The 9,179-nt window shown below is 41.7% G+C and overlaps 1 long non-coding RNA gene across 1 annotated transcript; it reads left to right on the top strand.

Moving 5' to 3' along the window:
- The first annotated feature begins 7,653 nt into the window (after positions 1-7,653).
- Positions 7,654-8,922, top strand: LOC116964232. The gene is made up of 3 exons (XR_004408627.2): positions 7,654-7,822; positions 7,921-7,948; positions 8,562-8,922. It is a non-coding gene; the product is annotated as an uncharacterized LOC116964232 (long non-coding RNA).
- Positions 8,923-9,179: the final 257 nt, after the last annotated feature.

Below are 9,179 nucleotides of genomic sequence, written 5' to 3' on the forward strand. Positions count from 1 at the left end.
AATATAATGCAATAATATAATGCACTGCACATGTAAATGTCTCAGATCCTGTTTCTTTGAAGGCCATCAGAGCCTGCACGTTACAAAAGCAAGAGCTTACAGCTCCTTTACAAATGACAACACACAGGTTGTTCTGACAGTGCAGTTGCTTTCACCAGTTCCTTGATGTACACCATGCTGTTTTACACTGAAAGCAATGACTTATATATAGCATATGCTGTGGTTACATTGAAAAAAATCTTTGGCTCAACAACTTATACCTAGATTCTCAACTTATTTTTATATACTTACAAAGTATAATAAGCAACATGAACACACCAATAAAAACTCTTTCATATACTCACCTAGACATAATGCATTCTGAGCCCTTTGAGCAGGTCTCTGCCATTTCAGTTACCCTAAAATGCAGAATAGGTAGTGGGATTTAAATAATGTCTTGATTAGGAAGAGATTATATACATCTGCAAACATTCCAGATCCCTTTCTCTCTCCATCCACCAATGGCTGTTCTTGTAAAAGCAGTGTCTTTTGTGAATTTCTTGGAATAACAGCTCCCTTTTGAGGATCAACACCATCCCAAGAGATTCCAATACTATTGATCACACTATTCCCTAGGAAGATACATTGCAGCTCCCTGTTACCACCACTGTATATATATTTTTGTTAATCCACTTTCCTTTTTCCCACTTAGGTCATCTTCAAGTCCTGGTGCCATTGAGTTTCCTAACTTGTTTCAAGCCTGATACAGGATTTTTCATTCAGGGATGTTGGGTCCCTCCCCCTGATCTGTGCCTCGGCAGCTCTCTGCTACCTGGACTCTGCCCTAAATCCTGCAGGTGACAGATGACGGCCCATTGACACAGCTGCACTTCTCTTTCCCACTATCATCCCCACTCCAGTATTCTGACATTGGTGTCTGCCCATACTGTGCCATTTGGTTTCTAAACTTTTAATGTTTAGAATGACAGAGGGGCCTCAGATGCACCGTGCTGAGACAGTACGTCCTGGTGCTTGTTGCAGTCCACTTACCCACTTCTGGTGACGGCATCCACTGCACTGCGTCAGTCGCACATTTTTCTTGCCATCTGTAAGTCCAGCTTGGTTGTCCTTGGGTATCTGTCCAACCTCAGGTATCCAGAGAAGGTGGCTTATTGCCTTGTGCCGAAGTTCAGTAGCCTGAAGTTACAGCTTTGTGAGTGTAATAGAAGAGAGAGGTGCAGACACCATGAGCACTCTCAGATGCTGTGCACCCCCTCCCCGCAACCCCAGGCTCTGTGGGAGGCACATGGGAGCAGCTTTGTTCCTATTTTTAAGTACAGACTAAAGTAGCCAAGTAGTTGTCTCCCCTGTGCATCCTGGCAGGATTTGTGTTACAGACCTCAAAGAACTTCTGCTGAGTGTGCTGCTCCAGCAGATTACAGACAGGAAGGCTGTCCCTGGATCTCTGTCCTTCTTGAAAAGACTTCTAAAGTATATGACCTATGGCTAATATGAGACACTGCAACTTTGCCAAACAATCCAGTGCCTTTTCCATACTGCTTGGCTCTGCCCACTCCTTCTGTGATCTCAAGCTGCAGCACCATTTTCAGGGTGAATGTCAGGACCCCAGGACTCATGTCACTGAGCACTTGGTCCCTTTCTGAGGTGCCTGCTCTGCACCCCTTGAAGAGAGAGCAGTGTCCTGAGAGATCTCAGCAGATTATCAGAGCATCCTCTGCCTCCCCTTGCACAGCCTGTGCAGCAGACCTCAGCACGGTATACTGATTAGGTGATTTTATTTTAAACAAAACTGATTTCATTTGCAGGTTCTCTGATACATATAAATACTGCAATGGATGTGTGCAAGTGGTTTGGCCAGGGTCACTTGTAAAAACACTGAGTGCAGGCAACACATCTCAGTTCTTTATGGCCATGTGCTATATTTTGTATGCACCTTTCATACCCCTAGAATCATAGCATGGTTTGAGTTGAAAGGGACCTTAAAGATCATCCAGTTCCAACCCCCCTGCCCCGGGCAGGGCCCCCTTCCCCCAGCCCAGGGGGCTCCCAGCCCCATCCAACCTGGCCTTGAACCCTTCCAGGGAGGGGGCAGCCACAGCTGCTCTGGGCACCCTGGGCCAGCGCCTCACGCCCCGTACAGGGAAGAATTTCTTCTGTATATCTAATCTAAATCTACTCTCTCTCAGTTTAAAACCATTATCCCTTGTTCTGTCACCACAGGTCCTGGTTAAAATGTCTCCCTCAGTCTCTCTCATAAGCCCCGTATAAGGGGCCCTCATAAGGCCACAATAAGGTTGCCCCAGAGCCTTAATTTTCCGGTATCTGCCCAACATGGCAGCAACATTTCCTACCTCCTACCGTGTGCTTTTCAAGCAAATAAAGCACCCTTACAGTAAAGAATTTCATCCTTATATTTAATCTAAATCTGCCGTCTTTCAGTTTAAAACTGTTACCCCTTGTCCTATCCCCACCCCGATCAAAAGTCCCTCCCCACCTTTCCCGTCCCCCCTTTAAGCACTGGGAGGCCGCTCAAAGCCAACTTCTACTGTGAACTCTGTGACAAGCAGTACTATAAATACCAGGAATCTGACAATCACATTAATTCTTATGATCACGCTCACAAACAGGTAAGAGGAATCTGCTCACTACTTCAACTTAGTTTCAGGTAGAATAATGAGATAAGATGGCCTTCAGGCAGGCTTGGAAATCACAGCTGAGTTGTGCCCAAATTTCAGGTTCTGGGAAGCGAAGTACACTGTTTTCTTAGAAACAAATCTTAACATGAAGATTTTACAGTCAGAAATTCTGAGATAGGAAGAAACAGACATGTGAACAGTTAAATTGCGAAAAGAACAAAGAATGATGAAAAATATTACTGAAAGTGTAAATGTACAATTTCCTTGTTATCAGTTTAATTTTGCACATAAATAACTGCTGTCATATACATAAGAGATGTCTTGGTGGGAGGCATTTGTTGCAACAGATGTGAATAGGAAACTTGACATACTCTTTGGTCAACATTTTTAGTGCAGATACATTTCTGAAATGGGCTATGATTTTACTTAAATACACTAAATATAAGAAAAGCTGCGGTAATTAAAAGTTTCTGGCTCAGTTCACAATAAGATATGCGTTAGCTTTAAAACACCGGTATTTACATTTTTACACCCACATCTTATCACCGCACCTCCGAGCTGTGTGTCCTACTTCGGTAACATAAAAGCTGTGGTTCCACATGACGAGAGGCAGTGCATCCCAGTGCAACACCCTGGTCTCCAGAGGGGTCAGGACTACGTAATTCAGAGGAAAATACAATGCGTCTTGACTCTACTGAAAAGATATGTAATGATAACGTAATGATACATAATAACTGTACAGGAAATTTCTGCTTGGTCCATTTAGCTGGTAATTATTCTGTGTAAATATATATATACGTATATACATTTTTCGATCTGTTGAAATCATATGGTTGAGGATCTGGTGCGATTGCTTTTTATTCTAACCGAATCTCCCATTGTCCTGTAATTCTGCTCAGGGTGAATATAGATGAGTTGCTACATGTGTCTTATATCTGTATTATGTAAGTCGGTGATTTGGTTATTTCTCTGGCACTTCTCCCTGAAACCCTTCCCTCTCTCTCACTGGTATTTTTTTTTAGACCTTAATTTACACTGTCAGCATGAGTGTTAGATTTACTTTTGAGAACTGCAGAGATGTGGACCTCTTTAACAATAGCAATCTATGAGAAGCTGGAGGGAAAGATATATTGGATAAGAAATTAGCAGGTGGCGTCATTCCATCCTATAGATATTTATTAAAAGTTGCAAATACTTTTAGTTAAACTACAGCTGGAGCTGATTCTCCAGGTGTTATGTTCACACAGCAGCACCTCACTGATGGAAGGCAGGAAAGAAGAAGTAGTAGGAAGAGTCTTCCCCACTTGAACTGCTAGGATTTTTATTTATTAAGCGCTCTGAAACACTTTAAAATAATGAGAACCTGGAGGCTGCAGTGTTTGTTCCTCTATTAAGTATTGATGAAAAATTGATTTTGAAGCTGAGGTCAGGTGTGAGACTGAATGGGGTCTTGTTTCCAGTGGTTCACGTAGTTATTCTTGTTTTCTGATGGCTTTAGACGGGAGATGGTGGGTACTGCACCAGTGTCTGACGGGGCAGAGCAGATCCTACCTCTCCATCTTTTGCGTAGCGGGCCTGTGTGTCTGTGTTTGCATGTGGCTTTGCGGATGCGTTTGGTGAAATACTGGGAGCCATCCTCTGCCTCTGGAAGACCTCCACAACTCTCATCTCCCCTGCAGGAAATCAGGCAAAAGTTTCTAGTTTTCCAGTAGAAAAAAGTTTATGGATGCTTGTTTGGGCAAAGTAGTAATTTTCTGTAATATTACTAGCAAATAAGACTATTGATTTCTGAGATTAAAACGCTAAATCAGGTTTAACTCTCCTGGAGTGTCTTTCACGGTGGTTTCTACTGATGTTATAGAGAACCATTCCTCTTCCCATATTTTGGGTGAAAAAGGGGGAAGGCAGCATATGCTGCAGTATGGGCTCACTGCGATTTGCTGAGTTTTCAAGGAACTTCATACCACGTACTTTTTTTTTGAGTAACCTAATTTTACTAAGTGTGCTAGAGCTATTTGGAGTTGTTACCGTTGAATGTTCTGAGTTTGTCTTGAAACTTCCTACTTCAATGGCAGAAGTTTTCCAGCAGTTCAGTAGGGCTGAGAGGAACAGATAATCTGGTTTTGGATTTTGCTTTGTAATTTTCTGTAATTTTCTCTAACTTTCTCCTTTCGGTCACACCTTTCTACTAATAATGGACAGATGAGGGAAAGCACTTACTGAAAAAAGTTTCCCATGATCCAGGAAGAGTTGTGAGCATATGCAGCCAGTTCAGTTACACCGATCCCAGCACCTGATAGTGGTTTCTATATAATCAAATGAATGAAAGCTCTGCCTAAACCTGAGTTCATCCCAGCTGTTCCGAACATCCGTATGCCATATTTAATTCTAGTTGAGCATTCTTTTATCATACCATCTAAGCCATGGGATGACTTATCAGACAAAATGTTCATAGCCGCTCTTGTACTTCAGTTTTATTGTAGAAGATTTTAATTTTCTTTCCATCAATTCAAAGAAAGGGTAGGAATATGGAAAAACTAAATCTATTTCCTGCGATGTGAAAGAGTTCAGACCAGTGTCTCGAGATCTCCACTGCCTCTCTTGGTGTTTTCTTGTTTTTAGCCTTGACAGTATGGTTTGGAGAGCAATATCTGTAGGCTTTGTGAAATACTCCAAGAAAAGCAACTCGCAAGCAGTCAGAGGTAATGGAAAAAATGAACTCTCTTGTTTGCTTTGAAAGCCTAGACAGAAAAAAAAAAAAAAAAAAAGAAGAAAAAAACCCAAAGCATAATGCAGGTGTCTTTTAAAAAAAAGCATTCTAGGATCAATACAGAGAGAAATGTATCTAAGGCAGAACTGCTATTATTTAATATAGTAACGAGAGAATCGCTCTTTGATGATGATGGTCTAAAATCACAGAATGCAGCTTTGGAGACCTATGCCGGGACTTCCAAAACATCTATATGATATTATGCAGCATTTCTTAAGTATTTGGAAGTGCCTGAGGAGCTCTCTGAAGTGCTGTATTCATGCAGGGTGAAAAAAATCCTGCCTGTGTTCCTCAAAACACTGCAGTTTTGATAAATGTGGCTGGGCGTTAAGTCTAAGGCTTGGAATGACCTTCGCCTCATAGACATTCAGAATCAGCGAGTTGTTTTGTTTTGTCAGTGAAGAAGGCTGAATCGCACAGCTAAGTCCCCTACGTCAGTCATTCCTCAAGAGACTGTTGTCGCTACGAGGACGAAGCGGTTTTATTACTGTATTTGAAAGTCTTCCTCTCCATCCCAGAACTTCTGATTACCTAATATCACAGCAGCACACCCGAGCTTGGTGCTCTTTCCTCTCCCAGGAGTGCTCTCCCAAATATCAAACAGCAACAGAAAAAAGCTGTGATGAAAAATAAAGTTAATAGCCCTAATGTATTTGCATCTAGATATGCAAATACAATCAGTTAAGTAAATTATAAGTAGGAGTTTTTCCTCACAGAATCAGAAGTCATTTCTCAAACTGTGTCTCCCTGGATGAAAATGATGTCCCTGCTCTAAAACTGTATTTTAAATTGTATGGAAGTGCTAAAACACAGATTATGCAGGACGACTAACTTAGTAGGTGTCTTTTTTCCCTATTACAGGCACAGATTTTTCCTGTCTACATTTTTCTCTTCTCTACACATTTGTTTTCTTTGCAGATTTGTTAGGAGATCAGTGCCAAATAGATTAGAGAATATCAATCTGTAGCGAATCAGAAGTCCAAACTTTGAACATCTTTATGTGTTTGAATAACTATTTCCTGGAATATAGATGAAGAAGAAGAAATTTTAAAATGGAAGGGTGCGGCTAAGCATAACAAGAATAAAAAAGCCATAATTTTACTAAAGGTATACTTCCTATTAGATATAAAGCATATAAGGTATAAAGTAAGAGTAGTATAGCACGTTTGGGGATGCCAGTAATCTCAGCAAAGATAATGGAATGTTATCAGTTGTTTGACTTTGCAGTTTAAAAACAAAACAGCGAATCTTTTTAGTCATAATGACAGCTTTTTTTTTAAAAAAATGTTGTGGTAGAGTTTTTTCCTCTCAAAAAGGTAAGACCCCGTCTCTTTGACTTGGCTGGTGCCTGCAGAGGGTGCGGTGCCTCGGCCGGCCTGGCACAGGTCGGCTTGAGGCCAGCTCCCAGGCCCTCTGCAGCTCCTGGCCTGGCCAGAGAGCTCGCATCTGTTCGAAGGGAAATTCAACACGTATGGGGAGAATTACAAAATGAGACACATGAGCTATTTACTGGGAGCCAACGGTATTTTATGTTGTGTGTTTCATGCCTGCTTTGTGCACGTTGGATTCCCCTGGGGCTAGTAGAATCAGGCTAAGACAGAGCCAATGTGTCACATACCATCTTGGAAATGTAGAAATAATGATTCTCAAAAAAAGTGTCATCTTCTAGAGTAGTATGTCTGTAAAGAGCTTTTTTATACAACAGGATAAAACCTTAAGAGCTTCAAAAACGCTCTGAAGATTTGCTTCGTAAACCAAACAAATGTGATACATGGTGGATCAGAGTTTTAGAGATGTTCACCAATGAGAGATTTCATAAAATAAGAATATTAAAACTCTCAAGCTTTAAACATAAACCTTGTGTGGAAAAGCCGGAGTTGGCTACCTGTTGGAGCAATGGTGAAGGGGATTGCAAGGAGTGATGCAGAGCACGACAGCGCTTGTTTCATGACTTATGTCCAGCTTTGCTGGGCTCTGCTCGATGAGACAGGGAGGCAGAGGCCGAGGGTGGCTGCTCTCAGCTGGGTCCTGTCCCCTTCCACCGGTCAGCAGCCACGGTATAGCTCCAGGCAGCCTGAAACGGCACTGCATTTTGCAGGACCTTGCTGCACACTGAGCCCAGCCAAGGATGTTTAAGATGACAAAAGAGACAAGAAGGCCGCGGTGAGAATTTATGGCCATGAATATCCCTGAGAGCGATAAAATAAATCACTTCAAGCACCACCTAGGCTGGTCTTGGATCAGAAAAACACCCATATGGATGTCTCGGTGCTGAACCCACGGTGTCTTGCGTGACAGGGGGGGCGGCTGTGTTTCTGCAGGGAGAGTGGGGTTGGGCAGCGGGGACACGGATGCGGTGCCACTGCCTTGTGCCCGACCCCGGTGCCCGTTGATGGATGGAGCTCACGGGACACGGGTGCGCTTGCAACGTCCTTTTCCCCGATCCTTGCAACTTTAAATAATTATTTGCAATATATTTCAGTATTTTTCTTTGTATTTTTCTCTTCTTTGTAGCTAAGTGACTTACTGCTTTTAATATCAGGTAAGATTCTTGCAGCTGAATTTTTTGGAATGGAGAAATATTATATTCCTTCACTTCAGCTTGTTTATCACATTAGAAGAGAGCAACATCTTGCTGTGTCCTTATAGGCAGGTAGTCCTAACTTTCCAAATGTTAAGCAGGCACAGATGAGGATTTAAACATTTTTGTTTGAGTGGATCTTGCGCACCTCTTTCTTACTGTTATTATTGCTTTCCCAGAATGTAACTTGGCATCTGTTCCTATATTTCTTTTTTTTCCAAGTCATCTTTGTAGCCTTTTTAAATAGTAAGGTAACACAAACAAGTGTTCAGCTGTGTGTTCATATACATATGTATTTGGTTTTTCGTTTTTTTTTCGTCCCATGAATTTTGCATTAGTTAATGGCCTTTTGTGGTTGGATTGGGGTTTGTTTTTTTTAGTAATGTGGAAAACATAGGCGTGTGGTATGATAAGTGTAATTGTTGCACCCTGTGTGGATCTGGGGTGAGTTGTGATCACCATGACATACACAGTAATTGTAGTGAATGTTGGAATCAAATTGAGAATGTGTAAGAATAAATTAAAAATAAAAAAAACCTTTAACTTGAAACACTGTAAACCTGCTGCCTTTTAGAAACACTCCTTAAACACCGCCCCCCTAGAGCTGATGAAATAGCTGTTTAGAAAAAGCCTGCCGAAAGCTGAGACCCTGAGACTTCTAAAGGACCCGATGAGAGGAAAGCGTGCCAAGAGGTGGAAACTTTCCAACTTCCAAAAGATCCACTGCGAGGAGGACACTATCCCAGCTATTCAAAGGACCCAATGGAAGAAGAGCAGGACGACTATCTGATGGAAAGAGTATAAGAGACACTGCTTTTAGAACTCGGTGTGCGTTGTGGCAGAGCTGAGGCTCTCTGTGCACCCAGTGCTGCTTTGCCTATTGTTTCTCACCCTAAATTGATTGAACCCAAATAAAAATATCTACTTTTTATAAAGATTGGCTTCATTCATTTATAACAGTAAAAAGCTTCTTTTGAGTTTTAAGCACTTATACTGACAGTAATGCTAATAAGGGTCATCACCAGGCCTATTAATTATAGCTCATTACTGCTGGTAGCATTGGTCCACAGTACTGCAATAGACTTTATGCTTCCTTTCGCAACTTCTTTAGAAAAAATAAAACAAAATAATACAAAACGTTTAGCTTTTGCTCTGAAGAGAAAGGCAGAATTACCAGCATGACAGGACCGCA

Source organism: Tyto alba, unplaced genomic scaffold, assembly GCF_018691265.1.
Source record: "Tyto alba isolate M040663 unplaced genomic scaffold, T.alba_DEE_v4.0 Super-Scaffold_20000042, whole genome shotgun sequence".
Classification (NCBI taxonomy): Eukaryota; Metazoa; Chordata; class Aves; order Strigiformes; family Tytonidae; genus Tyto; species Tyto alba.